Source organism: Leucopleurus acutus (assembly GCF_964270905.1).
Source record: "Leucopleurus acutus genome assembly, chromosome: 2".
Taxonomy (NCBI): domain Eukaryota; kingdom Metazoa; phylum Chordata; class Mammalia; order Artiodactyla; family Delphinidae; genus Leucopleurus; species Leucopleurus acutus.
Window position 1 is genome coordinate 28,307,202 of NC_139143.1, and position 21,902 is coordinate 28,329,103.

The window sequence follows — 21,902 nt, forward strand, 5'->3', positions numbered from 1 at the left end:
AAAACGACAGACAAGTCCTGGCCTCGTGACACATTCTAAACAAGGAGAACAAACAGGGTAAGTATAGAGAACAGTGGGTCAAGAGTTCTTCATTGTTTTGAGATTCTGATTAAAGACCAGCTCTAGAACCTTGCCTGCTACAATGGAGGCACCCAAAAACTAACTGGATCTGCTTCCCAGAAAAGAAATGAATGGACATTAAATTTTGCATACATTTTCTGGAAATTCGTAGCCCATCTCTGGAGTTCAGTTTAAGAAAAGAGAAGTGATCTATAACATTGATAAACCAGCAGAAGAGGAAAGGTCTGAGAACTCAGAGGAAAACATGATAAAAACAAAGCAATGGTATAAGTGCAGGGCAAGAGCAATCAATAAGGCAAAATGGAAAAACAGACAGGGATCTAACTCTCTTTGGAAGGGTTTAGTCAGGAAAGGTTTCCTAAAAGAGGCAAAACATGAACTGGGCTTTTTTTTTTTTTTTTACTGTTTACATTTCCTTTTACAAAAGTAACACATGCTCAGTGCAGAAAACTTAGCAATTATTGGAATATGTGAAGGAAGAAAATACACCAATAATCCCACTGCTTAGAGACAGTTAATTTATTATATCCTGTGTGTGTGTGTGTGTGTGTGTGTGTGTGCGCGTGTGTGTGTGTGTGTGTACAAGTTGGCAATGTTAAATTTACTTTTTACTCAACATCCAGGTTAGATTGAATGTATATGCATTTGAGGCAAGAGCTGGGGCAGAGTTGGATTATTCTGCATAATAGAGGGGTAAGGAGTTTATGGTCCCCAGAACATGAGAAAGCAAATAATCTGAAAGTTATGGGGGAGGGAGGAAGCAGGAGCAAGGAAAAAAGTACCAGAGTAGATATGTAGATATATAGCCTAGAAAGGACTTTGAAGGAGAGAACTAAGTATCAGTGGAGATTACTACATTTTTTCTAAGAGATGTGTGGTGTTAGTGTTCTCCATTTTCTTAATTACAATGTCCTTAGTAAAGTCCATGCTGCTCAGCAGTGCTTTTGTGCATACGAAGTCTTTGGGGAACTCTAGGAGATGTGGAGTTCTACATACAAGTTGACATAGGGCAAAATTTGAGTCCACGTGTGTGAGATACAAAATCTAGAGTGTGAAGAAGACATGATATTTTGGGTACATATCTTTTTTTTTTTTGCAAAAAATAGAATCATATCATATAATATATACTACTTATATCCTATTTTCCCTTGGAGATATATTTTGAACATGTGCAATGTCAATAAACACTTTTCTTCCAATAAATGATTTTACTGGCATTTTATAATTCCATTGTAGGGAGTTTACATATTGTTTATGTAATCTTCTGATGTTGGATATTTTGATTATTTGATTTAATATTTTGATTTGATTATTTTTAATGTTCTTCTCTTAGAAATATACTACTGCTTGGAGTCATAATTAGTAGGACTGGCCAGAGAGAGGTATCATTATACTTATTATACTGTATTTTATTATCTATTAGATTTCTGTCCTGCTAGGACTCTTGTACCTCGCACCAAAGACAGTATATGATAAGTGTACTGCAGGGAGGAGAGATCAGCACGGCTGGGAGGTGGAGGAAGGCTAAACACTGGCAACGTCAGGAGCTTGTAAGTCAGCTACCATCTCTCTTCTGATGTAATTTTTTTTTTTTTTTTTTTGCGGTACGCGAGCCTCTCACTGTCGTGGCCTCTCCCGTCGCGGAGCACTGGCTCCCAACGCGCAGGCTCAGCGGCCATGGCTCACAGGCCTAGCCGCTCCGCGGCATGTGGGATCCTCCCGGACCAGGGCACAAACCCACGTCCCCTGCATCAGTAGGCGGACTCTCAACCACTGCGCCACCTGGGAAGCCCTTCTGATGTAATTCTTGACGCCCATTTCTTGGGATTTAAAATATTTATTGTAAAAACTATAAATCTAGTTTGAATGGACACAGAAATAAGGGATATGTAAATTTGAAAAAAAAATGTAGACTCGCTTTAGGGAATATTTAAGCCAAACGAAGACATGACCAACAAATGTCATTTTAAAATCATTTGCTTTTAAGGCATTCTGAAGATTCATTCCCAGAGATATCAAAAATGTCACTGGGATTTAGACCAGAGAAACAGCTACTAACAGGGGGAAAAAATTACTTGATTCCTCCCTTTTCCTCATTTCTCATATCCTATCAACTGCTAGCCAATTTTACCCCCTAAATATTTCTCCAATCCATCGCCTCTTCTTCATCTCTATTTCAGGCTTTAATTATTTCCTATCTAGTTTCCCTGCCTAGCTCCCCCAAATCCATCTTTTATGCAGCCACCAGGGTGAGTTACTTGAAATGCCAATCTGCTATTGTGACCTGTTTAAAATTCTTCATTGGCTCCCCGATACCTTTAGGATAAAAAGCCAGATCCCTGGCACGGATCTCCAATTCATTCCTGCTTTCTGCCTTCCCCACCCCTCCACCGACACTGACCTGTTTGTAGCTCTTACACCACAAGATAGCACCTCTCTCTCCAGAGCTTTCCTCCAGTTTTCCTCTCTGCCTGGCATGTAGCCTTGTACATCCTCTAAAGTTAAGTTTTGGCCTCCCTACCTCCAAAAAGTTCCCCAGCATCTCTCGGGCTGGATTTGTGCCTCTTTTCAGTAATCCTATGCTGCTACATGCCTATCTCTTTACCACATGAGGTGTGCGGGGCTACAGTGAAGGATTTACACCTCCTTCTCCAGAGAGCAAGAGGTCAGTGATTGCTTAATTCATCTTCTATATCTCCACGACCTGCAGTTCCTATCATGTAACAGGTATTCAATCACTTTTTTTTTAACATCTTTATTGGAGTATAATTGCTTTACAACGTTGTGTTAGTTTCTGCTGTATAACAAAGTGAATCAGCTATATGTATACATATATCCTCATATCCCCTCCCTCTTGTGTCTCCCTCCCACCCCTCTAGGTGTTCACAAAGCACCGAGTTGATCTCCCTGTGCGATGCAGTTGCTACCCACTAGCTATCTATTTTACATTTGGTAGTGTATATATGTCCATGCCACTCTCTCACTTCGTCCCAGCTTACCCTTCCCCCTCCCCATGTCCTCAAGTCCATTCTCTACATTTGTGTCTGCCAACAAACACATGAAAAGATGCTCAACATCACTAATCATTAGAGAAATGCAAATCAAAACTACAATGAGGTATCACCTCACACCGGTCAGAACAACCATCATCAAAAGGTATTCAATCACTTTTGTGTTTGTTTTGTTTGTTTTTGTTTTGGATGGACCAAACCATTCTGTAGCTTTAAAAGGTTGAAAGAGCTAGTAAAGCCAGGTGAGTTCAAATCCTAATGGATTGGTGGAAAGAAATGAGGACACATACGGAATCAGCACACATTAATCCTAACCATTAACTAAAAGCTTTTAAATTAAAAAAAAATCAGTTCCTAGATAATTACTCATTAATTCAACATAATTTTATACACTGGGACTTCAGAGATTGATAACTCATGGTTCACACTGAAGACTTCACAATCTAACAAGGGAAAAGGACATAAAACGCCATGAATACAGTGCTCAAAGTGTTAGAAAATAGAAACATTTACTATAGAAATAAGAGGGCGTGACTAACTGTCTAGAATTAAGGAATGTTGACCTCTAGGGAGAGCGCAAAGTTTCTATTAGTTTCTATTCCCACCCCTACCCATCCCCCAAATCCTTCCCTGAAAGCAGTTCTCATATGAGATATCTAGAGATCAGGCCCAAATGTATTTTTCAGCCTTTCCTTGGGGTCATTTAGTCTCCATAGTGAAGAGGGGGAGACCTAGGACCCTAAGATGGGAATATGGACTTGAGGGAAAGGAGGCTGTCTGGGCTGCCTCATTTACAGTCATTTAGGCTTCTCTGTTCTAGGCAAAAAGCCAAAAGGAGTCCAGGACTCTTATGACCCAGCCAGGCCTAGCAGGAGCTAACCCTGCAGGTGAACACAGTGGCATAATTCAAAATAAGAAATGTGAAATGCAACACTAACACTATGTTCTAAGAGCCATGTGGAAAAACTGGAGCACTTCCAGATATAGGTCACAAAAATGATTATTTAAATGTGGGACAGATATAGAAGTTAAGTATATTTGGTTTGAACCAGAAATGATCATTTCTTTCCAAGGATCAGTTTCCAAGGACTCTTCTGCCTGGCCCTGTAAAAGAAGAAAAATGTTTCCCAGCCTCAATTCTACATTATCTCCTTCATCTATGATACAGAAATTACTAGCATTATGTGAGATGTAAAATTTAGCTGATTAAAAAAAACCTCTCACATAGTTGCATCTTAACAATCATTCTGTAATCTATCAGGCCATTGTGGAAACCAAACGCTTGGAAAATGCCTAACTCATTCCAAATTACTGTCATAAAATTTATAAAGTCAAAGTCATTTATATAACTGCTAACAACCTTAAGCAGCTCCATTAAATGTGACCTACAAACCTTGCAAAATAAGGATCAACTAATAACACAATGAGTAGTTAAATGGCCTAGATAGTGTGAGGGAGCCATTCCAGTTTTAATGAGATCAAAGCATATTTAATAATTGTGATTAATATTCACTGAGTGCTCTCTGGTTGTACATCATTATGCAATAAAAATTTAGATTTATATTACTTAATGACAGTGATTAGATGCACATGTATTGAGCAGTTTTTCCAAATGTAGGGATGTAGATAAGCGGTTATAAATTATTTTTAAGTTGTGTATACACATCAAACTCTGCTTTTGTCTCATTATTTTTTTCCCTTCTACAGTTTTGGGAGACTGAAAAAGATGAGTTAGAAGACAAAAATGACTGCAAATTCATTTAGTGAGTGACTTCTAAGTGCCTGGCCCTTGGCTATGTACGAGAGAAACAATGATAACTAGGATATGGTTCCTGTTCTTAAGGAACTCCTTCTAATGAGTCAGACATTCAAAGAATAATTATCATGTCCTGTGCACTTGATCAAAATGCTGTTTGAACGAAGCGTTGAGTAATACAGAGAGTGGGGTTAAGAAAGGCTTCACTGAAGAGATGACAGCTGACCTGCATCTCAAGAAAGAAGAGATCTCTAGGTAGAGAAAGGAAAGGTATTTCAGGCTTTGGGAAGCACAGGCAAGAGCATCTGGACTATGAATTCTCAAAGACAAGAGCTAAGTCTTATGCATCTTTTTAATCCCTAAGCTTAGCACAAGTCCCTGCTGGCACTCAGTAAATATCTCGAGTGTATGTATAAACAGTTAATGAATAGATTAATAATTGGATGAACACAAAATCCTCTTTCTGTATATACCATTCAGAAATGATTCCTGATCCCCAAGAAGAAGGAAAAACATAGCAACAAAAAAAATCCCTTTTGAGAGTCCATGAACTGAGAAAAAAAATAGCCGTTACTCTCCTTGCTCATCATAGCCAGGTGAATTGTAATAGAGATAATCAAGACTTCCGAGAACTATTCCTCTCCAAATCCATTCCTTGATATAGTCTCAGTAACCTGGAATAATCACACCTCAGCTTTCACCTGTAAATAGCAGACTCCCATTGTTTGGCAGTGCAGCTGTACACAACAGCCATGAGCCGCTCTTCCTGCCTATGGGTTAGAAAGCATGGACTTGGGATTCACGCCACACATTAGAGTATAAAAGGAAAAAGTGAAAAACCATGTTTGTAATAGGAGGAGTAAGGGGCGGAAGATGATCAAAGAGCCATGAAAAACTACGCAGGTCCTCCATGAAGTGCCACAGTGGGTTATTTCCACCCTTAGATTAATGACAGGTCTCCAAAAACAGCCCTACAGAGCGGTTTACAGGTCATCATGCCACATCCTCATTTGTGAAGTTTTAAATTTTTACAAGTATTTTAATTTATATTATTAAGCCAACTTAAACTTAAAAAATGATTAATAATTTCTCAGACTTATCAAGACTTTTAATATTCTAATGTGCATTTTGACTTTCCAGAGAGAAACAGTCTTTGCAATATGTCCCAAACTAAAACATCCTGCATTCCTTTTTTCAAAGACCATTTTGTAGGACTCGTTGTCCATAGAATACACATTGAAAAATGCTGCCCCAACCCTTTGGGCCACAACAAATGTAGCAAGGGATTGAAGAGGCAGTTATATAGCATGTTTGTATGTTTGTTTTGTGAAATGGCTGTGTGCTATAATCATCATCTTGATAAATACCATGACTTAATTAAGAAAGGAAAGTGGAATGGATGCTCAAACCAAGAAAATAATAAAAGGAGAAGTAGAAGAATTATATTCATAACCCAATTTAGAGAGAGGATAGTTGTTAATTACTTGTTGATTTGTTCATTCATTATTGAGGAATGAGACAATGCATTCATAGTACCCTTTAAAAACCAGACATGGGTTCTTTTTTTTTTTTTTTTTTTTGCGGTATGCGGGCCTCTCACTGTTTTGGCCTCTCCCGTTGCGGAGCACAGGCTCTGGACGCGCAGGCTCAGCAGCCATGGCTCACAGGCCCAGCCGCTCCGCAGCATGTGGGATCTTCCCTGACTGGGGCACGAACCCGTGTCCCCTGCATCGGCAGGCGGACTCTCAACCACTGCGCCACTAGGGAAGCCCCCCAGACATGGGTTCTTAATCCAAGAATTTATCAAAACCCATTTTGAAATCACTTGTATTTTCAGCTGTGCAACCTCCTAGGAGAGCAATTCTTCCAGGACTTTATGCAAAGAGTAGAGCAGCTCCCTAAAGAAAGCAGGGCTGCGTCCCCAAGAATCCCCAACTGAGTAGCAGGTCACTTGAAAATCTGTACATGAGGGGTGATTCTCTAGGCTGAACAGTGGCCACTGCTTTTACTGTCAAGCAGCTGTGGAAAGTTTGTTTGGTATAAGAATGCTCCATTGGCCCATCTTCTGGGTGGGGTAAGGCTGGCTTAAGACCCAGGGGATGAGAAAGCACAAAGGGAACAAAGAAAGTTCACTTTCTTCTGCCTCCTGGTTGGTTGCCTCCTCTCTGGTACAAAGGGGAAAACTGCGTATGGAGAATGCAATGCAGATTCTTCTTATAAAACTAGTTCACTGTATACCTTTACTTGTCTGACTCTAGTAGCTCTTTCCAAAGTATAGTAGAAACTCTCTGAATGGAAGGCCACTTACCCCGATCACCTAATGAACCAACACTCTCCCTTCCTCTCTATTAAATGTATTGAATGATGTTCAGGGCACATGTAATACTCATGGCCATTGGCTGCTACTCTATAGTTCAACTGGACATTTCTGCTCTCATCAGTTGTGTTATACTTCCCAAAGTCAGTTGTGTTTCTTCCCAAGTCTGTTTATGCTGCTAACATAAGCATAACTTAATGTTTAGTGAACTCAGAAATATGATTATTAAAAAAAGAGTTTGCTGATTCTATGAAAACGAAGTAGAATGATTTAGAAAGAATCAACAAAGCTGAGTTAAAAAGTCCGTCAAATTAGGTGTGCGTGAAATAAATGTAAAAGATGTGGTGGGAGGGCAAGAGGGTCATTAAAGTCTCAAATTCTGCATGGAGGTTGCTTCCCAAGTGTCTTTATGTCCTCAGTTGTTTTAGCGAAATCAAAATTGAGTGCATCAAAAGAGGTAATTTTGGTATGGTTTATCAGGAAAGATGATATGGCACTCCAAATCAGGTAATCCATTCACGAAGAAAATGTCTTGGCCTAAACATACTATCACTCGCTATGATTTCCTGACCTTTCAATTAACCATCCTACTTCCAGTCTCAAGCTTACTGGATGAGCCAGTTTCTGCTAAACATCTATTTATCTGCACTTAGTATTTTCCTTTTGATTATTAGAACTAACCCACCTCCTTACTTCTGGGAACATGTAAATTACTGAGGGGGTACAGCAGAAAACACTAAGGCAGAAGTCAGAAAACACATCTAGTCATTACCTGAACTGTAGTCTTAGAAGTCACTTTATCTCTTTGGGCCACTTTCCTCATCTATGAAGTGTCCATGTTGCGTGTAGGGATGGAGGATGAGAGGTAGATGATAAGAGAAGGAGTTGGACTAGATAATCTTTCAGGTCTCTCCTGATTCTTTAAAATGCCATTCTATGCAATTCAGCTTATATAAGACAGGCAGAGTTCTTTAAAACATCTCTTAATCTTTATTTGGAATATAAAATAGAAATATTCAGAAAAAAATATATAAATTCATTGTTAATGTCAAGAGGAAGTAAATTTACTTGAGAAAAGTAACATTATTTAGAAAATTTTTTTAGAAATTTTAATTACAAAAAAGAAAATACAAAGTTATATATATACACTCACACACATAATGATACAAATAAGATCTAAGTTGCCAGCATAAAATCGATAACTGATATCCTTATAATTTGAGAATGGGAAAAAAAGTCTCTAAGATGTTACACTTCAAATGTCCATGCTCTCTATAATAAAAAGCTTTTGGAAGAAACTATCTTTATTAATTTATATTTCCAAAGTGGATTACAAAGCTATAGTTCTGGGAATAGCATGTAATATAAACTTGTTTAAATAATTCCCAGGTTTAATTTTTTTTTAAATTTTAATGTTACAAATACAAAACTACAATTACTGACTGGAAAAAATAAACTACTGAAAGAAACAAATGCTGTCTTCTTTAAACTCATTAGTTCTGCAACAGAACTAAAATGAAAAATTAAGCTCAAGACTCAGTTCAGATCCCAACTGAATTTCTTTAACAGCAGTGAGTCTTGTCAAAAATGTGTTTCTAGATAAAAAGAAAATTGTTAGAGAGTACTGCCTAACATATTGTCTTGGTATTTCTTTCACAGAATGATGCCTGAATCACTTTTTGTGCCGTAAAAATAATACAAATTAAGACTCATATACAAAGATAAGAGATTTAAGTCTAAGTATACATCATCTTTTAAAATAACCATTTGCTATTTGTGAGTGGGAAAAGAAACTGTAATACTCAGTTTATATGCTCCCTTGGAGTCTATATCAATTTCAAGTTTTCTTTTATGATTCAGCTATTCTAAGAGTATAAAATATTTTATTAAAAATTAATGTGTTATCCACACAAATGGCAAATATTGAATATAGGAACATAAATAAAAATAATAAAAATAGTAAGTCTACTAATACTGAAGAGGAAGGAAGACAGGAGGGGGAGGAGAGCATGTGAAAGGGAGAGAGATTTTAAACATCCGGTTTCTATTCTGGACCATTTATAGAAACAGACAGACACAGCAAGCAGAAGCCAAATATATTCTCGGGCTCTGACAGGATTTGTTTTCTATCTTGTCATTACTTTTACTATATTCTTCCTAATAATATTTCTCCAGTGTTCTAGATTTCCTGACCGACAATACCAATCTTATTAAGAGCTTACACATGAGAGTTGTAGAGGATTCAGGCATGTGCATGGAGTCTGGCTGCCCTGTGAGCCTACTTGCTGGGGGTTTGAAGCTTTCCCAGGAACTATTCAGCACAAAGGCACACACATCCATGGCAACTTCCTCCCCCATCCTATGCATCCTTCCCAAATTCCTTTGAATGATTTTCTTAGGAACTAGCACACAATCCCTGGCAGAGCAATAGGTACCTACCTGGTCTATTGCACAAAGGTAAAAGTATATGCATGATGCCCATTTCACTACTGCTGGCCAAAGGCAACAGACTCACTCAACATGCATCCTCTTTGTTTGCTCTTTTTATGAGAGTGAGTCCATGTCATATCTCAAGCAAGTACCTATCAAGCTCAACCCTTTCCATTTCAATGCCATTGAGAGAAAGTCACAGTGCCTACTAAACATGCAGCTTTAGACACACACACTTGTCCCTACATCAAAATAAAACACAATAGAATTCCTCTACACCAAAGATAATGAGGGAACTATTTTGAAAATATGAATGATTTGTTTATGCAGACTATAAAAACATCTCTTTGCATCAAAATAAGTGTCCCTCTTTATTGCACACAGACTATTTTCTATAGAATTTAAATTGCACATGAAATTATAATTGTGTCTTGTTTAATGTAAATTGATTGTCTCAATTATTGGGAAAGCATTTGAATTTTAATGGACTAATTTTAATGGACATGTGCCAAGCAAATCAGCAAAAACTCTAACAGCTCTAACTGTGGAGGTGCACAGCCAGACGTCTCTACAAATCAGAAGGGACTGCCTGGTCTCGAGAATTCATCCTAAAGTGGCGGCCCAGAGGAGTTAGTAAGCTATTCCCCATGAAGAAGAGATCAGCTTTTGATTGTCAGTGTTAGAAGATGCTGTGACAGTGAGGCTGTAATTTGGTTTCTCTCTCTGAAAAAAAAAGATCCACTATTAGTAGAAAGGACTTTTATGGCTATGCTTTTTAGAAAAAAATTTTTTTAATGTTCTTTCTTTCTACGGATTAGGCTATCCATGAAAATCAAGGCTTTAACCTGAAGGTAGAACCAACAGAGAATCTAGCAGTACCGTGTCACCAGGAACTAAGACACACATTTTTTTTTAGCATAGTAAATATACATGTATATATTTATTATTTTTTTAAAATAGATCTTTATTGGATCATAATTACTCCACAATACCGTGTTAGTTTCTGTTGCACAACAAAGCGAATCAGCCATATGCATACACATGTCCCCATATATCCTCCCGTTTGAGCTTCCCTCCTATCCTCCCTATCCCATCCCTCTAGGTCATCGCAAAGCACCTAGCCAATCTCCCTGTGCTATGCTGCTGCTTCCCACCAGCCAACTATTTTACATTCGGTAGTGTATGTATGTCGATGCTACTCTCCCTTCGCCCCAGCTTCGCCCTCCCACCTCATGACCTCAAGTCCATTTTCTATGTCTATCTGTTTATCCCTGCCCTGCAACTAGGTTCATCAGTACCTTTTTTTTTTTTTAGATTTCATATATACATGTTAGCATACAGTATTTGTTTTTCTCTTTCTGACTTACTTCACTCTGTGTGACAGACTCTAGGTCCGTCCACCTCACTACAAACAACTCAATTTCGTTTCTTTTTATGGCTGAGTAATATTCCATTGTATATATGTGCCACATCTTCTTTATCCATTCATCTGTTGATGGGTATTTAGGTTGATTCCATGTCCTGGCTATTGTAAATAGAGCTGCAATGAACATTGTGGTACATGACTACTTTTGAATTATGGTTTTCTCAGGGTATATGCCCAGTAGTGGGACTGCTGGGTCATATGGTAGTTCTATTTTTAGTTTTTTAAGGAACCTCCATAATGCTTTCCATAGTGGTTGTATCAATTTACATTCCCACCAACAGCGCAGGAGGGTTTAAAACACACTTGAATGTAAGCCTTGGACGTCTGAGGGAAGGCCACCCCAGGAAGCTGGCTGCAGACACATCGCAGCAGCACACCACATAGTCACTGCCTGACATTTCTCCTGTTACAAATCCAGTGTCGTGAAGTCAAACGAATATCCTCCACACTTACAATCACAGGCAATAGCAGACCTCACCCATTTTGCTACCCAGATAGTGCAACATTTTTATAGTTAAATTATAACCAGTGATGCTGGAGGTATAGATACATATCTGCTGGAAATTGCCAGCCTTATAAGATCTTTTCCTCACACCCCAAGCCTCAAGAAGCACTGTTGATAGGTATAAAAATCACCCCTGGGTATAATATGATGAACAATTTACTACACAGCCAAATTTATACCTCAGCTATAAATCATCATGAATTTACTTTAACTGCTATCTATTTGAGATATTTTAGGAATTGAAAATACAAGGTTTTAATCATTTCAGTCTTGAGACTCTTTTTGCAATAGAAAACTGGCAGTATTAATCTAGACATACATGTAGATGTTAGGTACAGAGTATAAATTTTGAGCCAGTGAATAAAGATTTCTTCTCCTATTCATCAAACTTTCCTGAATGAATTTCTATGATGTTAAAGAATCAAGCTGAATATGAGGCATTTCTTTCTATAACAAAATTCAGAAAGGGCCAAAAGTTATGAGCAACTACAATTTTTACTGATTTCTTCCTACATGTTATCTGGCTTGTATAAAACCACCTCAGTGTTAAGATACTTCAATATCTATGTGTCCTATAACTTTTTTTTAAGAACCCAGAGTTCCCTGCCAACTAGATATTTGATTAAAATTCATAATTAGTACATCTCAGATTTTGGATAATACCGCCTAACAGTGTGAATTCTAACAAAATGCCACACCCAAGGCACACCATTTCACTGCATAAGAGTATGAAATCTGGCCACAGGTGGGTATCTAGAAATAAAAAGCCAAAGCAAAGCAACAGAAGCATGAAAAGATAGAGGAAGAGTAATGTAAAAGTTAGGGGGAGTATCAGACAAAGAAGAAGATGAAGAAGTAGCAGATAAGCATCACTGGCTGGTTAGAAAACAACTCAGCATGAACTGCACGTTTGGCATCTCAATACCCATCCATCCCACATCCCCACATTTGTAGGGGACTGGTTAAGCTTCACTTAGCAGCCAGAGTCAGTAATGCATCAGCTAGATGGATGTCTCCTTTCTTTAATGACATTTGCCTAGCATACAAACATTAAAATTTGCATTAAGGGGAAAAGAGTGACTCAAAAGCCACTTTAATGCAGCTTTTCTATATTTCTGCAAAATGCCTTTAAAATATCTGCTCTTTAAATGGCTGCATTATTTTCCATAGGTGATAAGGAGAAAACAGTCCTGCCCCTGTTCTCATAAACACACACACACACACACACACACACACACACACACACAGTATAATAGCCATTTTTAACACTAATTGACTTATAGAAAACAAAAACCCAGAAAATATCACTCTATCATCAAGATACTATAAAACCAAATTTTCTCTTTAATCTGTTAAATTCCCATCATGGCAAAAACAATGTATGAAATTGCTCCCCGCAACCCAATTCATGAAATGTTTAACTAAACAAAGGAAAACACTTTAAAAAGGACTAAAGGCATTACTCTCCTTATGTAATCACCTCAGAAGTTATTTTGTTCAAAATGATCAAAGACATGTCAAAACCAACATGGAATCACACAAAGGAATTAATTCATTATGTTCGACTGATTCTAGATGTCTTTTGTGCAACATGGAAGAGCTAAAAGAGCACAAAAAAGAATACTGCCTACAGGGCTGCGTACACAGCCCCAACTCCAAGTATCCTGCAGGCCAGGGCTGGGTTTTCAGCCCATAGGTAATGGGCTCTCTGTTGGGACTGCCCCTCCCAAGTCAGGTGAAAAAGGTCTGCCTCGGAACAAAACTCCACAAAAGCAGCCTTAAACTGAGTATTTTCTGGGAGAAAAGTGATATTTTTTGCGGTCCTATCTATCAGTGGAGATTAGTTTTGTTTTTTTTTTTAACATCTTTATTGGAGTATAATTGCTTTACAATGGTGTGTTAGTTTCTGCTTTATAACACAGTGAATCAATTATACATATACATATGTTCCCATATCTCTTCCCTCTTGCGTCTCCCTCCCTCCCACCCTCCTTATCCCACCCCTCTAGGTGGTCACAAACCACGGAGCTGATCTCCCTGTGCTATGCGGCTGCTTCCCACTAGCTGTCTATTTTACGTTTAGTAGTATATATATGTCTATGCCACTCTCTCACTTTGTCACAGCTTATCCTTCCCCCTCCCCATATCCTCAAGTCCATTCTCTAGTAGGTCTGTGTCTTTATTCCTGTCTTACCCCTAGGTTCTTCATGAACTTTTTTTTTTTCTTAGATTCCATATATATGTGTTAGCATACGGTATTTGTTTTTCTCTTTCTGACTTACTTCACTCTGTATGACAGACTCTAGGTGCATCCACCTCACTACAAATAACTCAATTTCGTTTCTTTTTATGGCTGAGTAATATTCCATTGTATATATGTGCCACATCTTCTTTATCCATTCATCTGTTGATGGACACTTAGGTTGCTTCCATGTCCTGGCTATTGTAAATAGAGCTGCAATGAACATATTGGTACATGACTCTTTTTGAATTATGGTTTGCTCAGGGTATATGCCCAGTAGTGGGATTGCTGGGTTGTATGGTAGTTCTATTTGTAGTCTTTTAAGGAACCTCCATACTGTTCTCCTTTTTGACCTACCTCCTAGAGAAATGGAAATAAAAACAAAAATAAACAAATGGGACCCAATGAAACGTAAAAGCTTTTGCACAGCAAAGGAAACCATAAACAAGACCAAAAGACAACCCTCAGAATGGGAGAAAATATTTGCAAATGAAGCCACTGACAAAGGATTAATCTCCAAAATTTACAAGCAGCTCATGCAGCTCAATAACAAAAAAACAAACAATCCAATCCAAAAATGGGCAGAAGCCCTAAATAGACACTTCTCCAAAGATATACAGATTGCCAACAAACACATGAAAGAATGCTCAACATCACTAATCATTAGAGAATGCAAATCAAAACTACAATGAGATATCATCTCACACCGGTCAGAATGGCCGTCATCAAAAAATCTAGAAACAATAAGTGCTGGAGAGGGTGTGGAGAAAAGGGAACTCTCTTGCACTGCTGGTGGGAATGTAAATTGATACAGCCATTATGGAGATTATTTAGTTTTAAAGGAAGACCTGCTATTTTGTGTTTCTATTTTATTTTGTTTTGTTATTTAATGAGGATATACTATTAAGTTTGAATTGCAAAATAAAATCCAAGAACTTAAATTTAACAAAAGTATATATTGTTTCCTATGTGCCAAGCAGATTCCAAGCTCATTTCAGTCTCAGAACAGCCCTAGGCAATGGGAACTGTTTTCCCTCCTTTTACGTGTGAGGAAACTGAGTCACCAAGAAGTGAGGTGACTTGCCCAACATCCACAGCCTGTTCAGTGGTGGGCCTGGGCTTAGAATCCAGGCAGGAAGCTCGAGAAACTGCATGTTTTTAACCATTATCCACCACATGCTCTATTGGTAATTTAAAAATCTTTTTAAAAGCTCATTTAGTCTTGCTATAATAACCTGGGGAGATTTCTAAGGCACATTAGCCTGAAAAGCTGCTAGTAGAGACTTTGACTCTTAGATACCACACTGTCACTCACAAGTTAGAGTGGGAAAATCTGCTGTGGGGCTTTGTGGCCTGGAACTCTGGAGACCTGGAATGGGGTCCAGGACCAGCTCAGATGTTGGCTTCCTGGGGAAACTCAGAGAGGTATGGCAGCATGCTGATGAAAGCACAGGCTCCAGCATTAGACAATCTTGCATTTCTAGACTGGCAATGGGACATATTAGCTAAGAGACTGTGGGTAAGTCACATAATCTCTTGGAGTCTCAGTTTCCCCCTCTAAAAAATAGGAGACAAGAATATTATCTCAATAGAATTGATCCGATGCTTAAATTATTCAATGCCTCTCTGCTGCAGATTCTTTAATCACAAAACTGCAGTGTTGTGTTAGAGATCACGAAGTCCCATCTACCTAACAAATACTGTGATTCCATAATACTACGACTACAAGACAGTTGATTATAATACTGTACGTAGTGCTTATGCTTTTCAAACATTTTCACACCTATGATCTGATTTGATACTCATTACTAATCTGCATAGTATTCAATCCCTATTTTATGGATGAGGAAATTGAGCCTGAGAGAGTTTATTTGGCTTGGCCAAGATCATATGTTGGCAGGTGACATGGTTGGCCCACAAACTCTGAGCTTTTGCTCCTTACCCAGGATTCTTATAATTTGCTGTGTTTCCACAGAAGACATGACGCCTGCATGCAATAAGCTTACAACACAAATGGAGAAAGTGAAAGAACGTGAAAAAGTAGAAATAAATACTAGTTGCTCCAAGATCCTGGAGAGAATGGAGTAGCTGCCTCTGGTTTGTATGTCAGGCAGCTTGCACTGAGTGGACCTCTTACGCATCCAATGATAGTGCAGCACCCAGCCTTGCTTGGAGCGCAGAAGCCAAGGTAGAGTTTCCATGAGGAGAATGAAGAAAAGAAAATGAGAGATATTTAACCGAGACATGGTTGCAGGAATGCTTGTAACTAGTGAATGGTAATTGATGGCTCTGGAAGGGAAGAGAAGCGAAACAGTAGAGAGGATAGGAGATGCACATAATGAAAGTTTTCTCAAGGGCTGGCCTTGAGGTTGACATTATTTAATGTTAGTATCCATGACAGGTGTACCAGATTCTCTCTGTGCCATCCTTTCCTGGGCCCTCAATCCCTTGCCACTGCTATTGAGATCACTGATTTCATGGAACCCTCTTTGCTCTGCCACCTGAGGCTCACTGCATGCAACTCAAGTCTTGGGTTCCTCCTGCCACTTGGAGTCCAATGACATGTCAAATTCTAGAATTTAGGATTTGGCTTCTGAAGCAACTGCTAAAAGGACTGGTAAATGTAATATGAAGTGCAGGGGAATTATCTCCTATGAGGAAAATTTTGGACCCAAGGGAGGCATGAGATGGAAGTGGGGCAGATAAATTCCCTCTCCTTTCCTCCCTCCAGTGAGCTATCTGGAGGCAGTTTCTCTGTGCAGCCTGTCCAGAAACAGCCTGTGTGGCTGTGACTCTGTGGCTTATCATGAAGCAGTTGCCAGTATGATAACACATTGCCTTATATTATTTTCCATTATTCTATGCCTCACCTTCCTTTCCCTCACTCTCACTGCCCTGGGGTTGCAGCTAAAATAAACATTAGCATGTAACCCTTGTTCAAGTTGTAGGACAGCAGAAGTGGCAAAGTCATCACTGAAATTACCCAGTTAGTTAATATATCTAAAAATCGATGTAAAAAGACATAATTAGTCATGGAAATGTAAGTAGTCTGATAATGTAAGCAAAATGGTGAGAAGTCAATAAACTCAGAAATCAGAAACAGACTACAGATGGGAAATAAGCAGAAAGCTATCGGGGGCCCCTCTGGCACTCCAAGCAGGTGATAAATATCATGATGTTTAAAAGGCTAACATCACAGAAATGCCACCCCCCACTCCCCTATCCACTTAAGATCCCTCAAAGACTCCCTTCTCACAGTGAAGAATAAATTTCAAACATTTTTACATGATTCAAGAGAAAGACTCTTCCAGATCTAACTTCTGAGAGTCCCACCTCCTCTTAATATGTAGGAAGCCACAAAAACATTACTCCCACCCTAACAATGAGAAAAAGAGTCAGATAATCAACAAAGCCATAAGTGTTCTTGAGCCAGAGAGCTGAGGTTGGAAGATAACCAGGTGAACTAAATTCCAAGAGGCAGAGTGTCCCTCTGAGGAGAGGCAGAAACACTTGAATTCTTTTATCTTTAGCAGAGCATGGCAAAGAGAAACGGCCACTATAAAAGGAGGGAAGAGGAAAGCAGGTAATGTTCTGATCTGTTCTTACAGTGTAGGCTAGTATGATAGCCCAGAATTCCTGGGACCCCCAGACACGAGAGGACAAGAAGAGTTTGCACTCATTCTTAAGCACTTTTCCACAGGTTTCCTTCCACTGGATGCTCACAAGAAAGACTGCGAGCAGGAAAGGAGATGTGCACCCCAACCGGGCAGGGCACAAGCAAAAACCCTGCTCACAGAGTAGACTCTATTTTTTCATATGAAGCAAAAGCCTCAAGCTTCTGGGGAAGGGGCAAGAAATCTTCCCAGGAAAAGGTTCAGTGCCTCTGGGGAAACGTTAGATGCAAAAGCTATCTTCCCCTGGGAGGGGTGGAACCCTCTTGCATGTGGCCCTAGGAATAGGTAAACTTTCACTGAGGAATATAGGTCAAAGCAAAATCCATCATTGCTGTGATGGTAGACATTTGAAATCCAGCTCTCTGGGGACAAGGAAGTTCTGAATTGTAGTGTCTGCCCATTTCTGTGATGTAAATACTTCTACCGTGTCCAACTTAAAACTATCAAGATGATGTTAAATGACTCACACATTTATAAAAATTTAATAATCAGCTCCAGCATGCAACTGCATCTGACCCTGAAGAGGCAGCAGGAAATCCCATCCCCATGCCCAATCCCATGCTCATCATAAACCACAAGGAGAGTCAAATGGAAAAACCAGAAATAAAAAACAACAATTAAAAAAAAAAAACTCAGCATCAACAATAAAGAATTTCTTTGATGGGCCTATCAACAGACTGAATTCAACACAGGGAGGGAAAATCATTAAATTTGAGATTGGTCAAAGAAATTATCCAAGCTAACTACAAAGAAGATAGAAAGGAGTTAAGGTGGGAGGCACGGGGGTAGTGTGGGGAGAGAAGAGACTAGAACAGTACATCTAAGAGCTATGGGACAACATCAAATGATCTAACCAATGTATAACTGGAATCCCAGAAGGAGGAGAGAAAGAAAGAGAATGGGAAGATCTAACTCCTGCATACTATCTCTGCCTCATCTACTGTCAATCTCCCTTTATATTTTAAAGCCACAGTAAAGTTCTTGAAGAGACCATGTCCTCCTTGACTCCCAGGACCTTCAAACATCTATTCCTTTTTCTCTGTTAAGAGTACTTCTACTTCTCAGGTATTATTTCTCTAAGTAATTGTACACTGGGTCTCTAAACCCAGGTCAGGTGCCAGTCTGGTATGGCCCAGAGCATCCTGATTCACTCTCATCATATCAGATTATACCCCTGTGATTACTGTGTGCTCCTGAGCAGAAATGAGAGCTCCTTAAGGGTAGAGATCATGACTTTTGGGACTTACATTGTATGTATGGAAGAAATGTTTAGGGATCTTAAGCATGGAAATACATTTTTTTTTCTCTAATATAAGAACAGAAATTTACCTGCTCTGTCTTTTTAGCAAAAGCTCTGTCCAAAGAGTGATGTTCAATGCTCATAACCTCTTGTGGTTATTCGTACATTTCTAACATGTGTCTAGCACCTATTTTTTCTTTCTTTTTTTTTTTTTTTGTGTGTGGTAGGCAGGCCTCTCACTGCTGTGGCCTCTCCCATTGTGGAACACAGGCTCCAGACACGCAGGCTCAGCGGCCATGGCTCATGGGCCCAGCTGCTCTGCGGCATGTGGGATCTTCCCGGACTGGGGCACGAACCCATGTCCCCTGCATTGGCAGGCGGACTCTCAACCACTGCGCCACCAGGGAAGCCCTAGCACCTATTTTTAATTGAATATTTTTTAAAATCTAGACTTAATTGAGGAAAAATAAAAATAATAAACACTATAAAAATATTAAAACTGGCTCATTATAGATGGTTTTATAGAATATTTGTCTCCAAAAAGGCATTAGCTATTTCCTAGTACTTTATGTTCATAGAATTTTTTCTTTTCTAATGTTTAAATGTTATAAAAATTTTCCCTCCCAGGAATAGAAATTAAAATCTGATAGCCTTTTTTATTTTTTCTGTTTCTAAAGTCAAAACCTAAAATAGGTAAAATTGGGGATTTAAAAAGAGTGCGCCTCACTCCCAATTATGCTGAAAATATGATTTTTAAAACAACTAGGTAAATGTATCCCTCTTGAAATTTTATTTGGGGCTCATACTAAAAACTTTCACACATACAAACACACATACATTCATCTACTCACAAACCCTTAGAATATCATAGGCATATCCCAAGTATTGTCCAAAATGTTGTTCCATAAATCACTTGTTGAAAACTCAGAAGGCATTTACCCTTAGAAATAACATTATGTAAACATGGTATTTTGTTTCACAGACTAGTTCACAAGAGCCTATTTAACCCCAAATATAAATAAACTACATTCTAGAATGTTAGCCTCTCAAGTTCCTGTTGCATGTCCAAAATCTAGAACAGAACCTAGTATACTAAGGGGTTGGTAAGTATGTTGAATGAAGGATGCTGAATAAATAATAGTGTGAAACATTTGTTGAAGACTAAGTCTGCACCAGACACTGTTCTAAAGAGTTTTCAAGGGTAATTTTAGGCCATTATCACAACCTTATAAGGTAGCATTTTTCAGAAAATGAAAGTGAGAAACTGAGGAAATAAGGAAGATTAAATTTATGATTTAAGGAATTTGCTCTTGACCTGACATCTAGGAAGAGAGCCTCCTTCTAGGGTTCATGTTCTTAACTACTATACATACTGTGAAAATTAGTAAAAAGAAATCTCATTTAAAATGGTGTTGGGTTTTTTGATATTTAAAGTGTGTGTTTCCTTATTTATTTCATTTTGGATGATCTGTCCGTTGGTGAAATTGGGATGTTGAAGTCCCCTACTATTATTGTGTTACCGTCGATTTTCCCTTTTATGGCTGTTAGCATTTGCCTTATGTATTGAAGTGCTCCTATGTTGGGTGCATAAATATTTACAATTGTTAATATTTTCTTCTTGGATTGATCCCTTGATCATTATGTAGTATGCTTCTTTGTCTCTTGTAATAGTCTTTATTTTAAAGTCTATTTTGTCTGATATAAGAATTGCTACTCCAGCTTTCTTTTGATTTCCATTTGCATGGAGTATCTTTTTCCATCCCTTCATTTTCAGTCTGTATGTGCCCCTAGGTCTGAAGTGGGTCTCTTGTAGACAGCATATATAGGGGTCTTGGTTTTGTATCCATTCAGCCAGTGTATATCTTTCAGTTGGAGCATTTAATCCATTTACATTTAAGGTAATTATAGATATGTATGTTCCTATTACCATTTTCTTAATTGTTTTGGGTTTGCTTTTGCAGGTCTTTTCCTTCTCTTGTGTTTCCTGCCTAGAGAAGTTCCTTTAGCATTTGTCTTAAGCTGGTTTGGTGGTGCTGAATTCTCTTGTCTGTAAATGTTTTAATTTCTCCGTTGAATCTGAATGAGATCCCTGCTGACTAGAGTAATCTTGGTTGTAGGTTTTTCACTTTCAACACTTTAAATATGCCCTGCCGCTCCCTTCTGGCTTGCAGAGTTTCTGCTGAAAACAAACAAACCAATCCAAAAATGGGCAGAAGACCTAAATAGACATTTCTCCAAAGAAGATATACAGATTGCCAACAAACACATGAAAGGATGCTCAGCATCACTAATCATTAGAGAAATGCACATCAAAACTACAATGAGGTATCACCTCACACTGGTCAGAATGGCCATCTTCAAAAAATCTACCAAAAATAAATGCTGGAGAGGGTGTGGAGAAAAGGGAACCCTCTTGCACTGTTGGTGGGAATGTAAATTGATACAGCCACTATGGAGAACAGTATGGAGGTTCCTTAAAAAACTAAAAACAGAACTACCATATCATCCAGCAATCTCACCACTGGGCATATACCCTGAGAAAACCATAATTCAAAAAGAGACATGTACCACAATGTTCACTGCAGCACTATTTACAATAGTCAGGACATGGAAGCAAGCTAAATGTCCACTGACAGACGAATGGATAAAGAAAATGTGGTGCATATATACAATGGAATATTAGACATAAAAGGAAACAAAATTGAGTTATTTGTAATGAGGTGGATCGACCTAGAGTCTGTCACACAGAGTGAAGTAAGTCAGAAAGAGAAAAACAAATACAGTATACTAACACATATATATGGAATCCAAAAAAAAAAAAAAAGGTTCTGATGAACCTAGGGGCAGGAAAGGAATAAAGATGCAGATGTAGAGAATGGACTTGAGCACACGGGGAGGGGGGAAGCGTAATCTGGGCCGAAGTGAGAGAGTGGCACGGATTTATATATACTACCAAATGTAAAATAGATAGCTAGTGGGAGGCAGCTGCATAGCGCAGGGAAATCAGCTCGGTGCTTTGTGACCACCTAGAGGAGGTAGGGAGACGCAAGAGGGAGGGGATATGGGGATATATGTATACATATAGTTGATTCACTTTGTCATACAGCAGAAACTAACACAACATTGTAAAGCAATTATACTCCAGTAAAGATGTTAAAAAAAAAAAAATGGAGTTGGGAGGCCAGCAGGGGAACTATCAGGCCCTACCACTCCATGTCAA

General features: G+C 38.7%; 1 protein-coding gene across 7 annotated transcripts in view; it reads right to left on the reverse strand.

Annotated features, from left to right (window-relative positions):
• SDCCAG8 (SHH signaling and ciliogenesis regulator SDCCAG8) overlaps window positions 1-21,902 on the reverse strand; it is a gene marked incomplete at its 3' end in the record, with an annotated part of 251,152 nt that overhangs the window by 33,781 nt on the left and 195,469 nt on the right. The gene's annotated exons all lie outside the window — the stretch shown is intronic.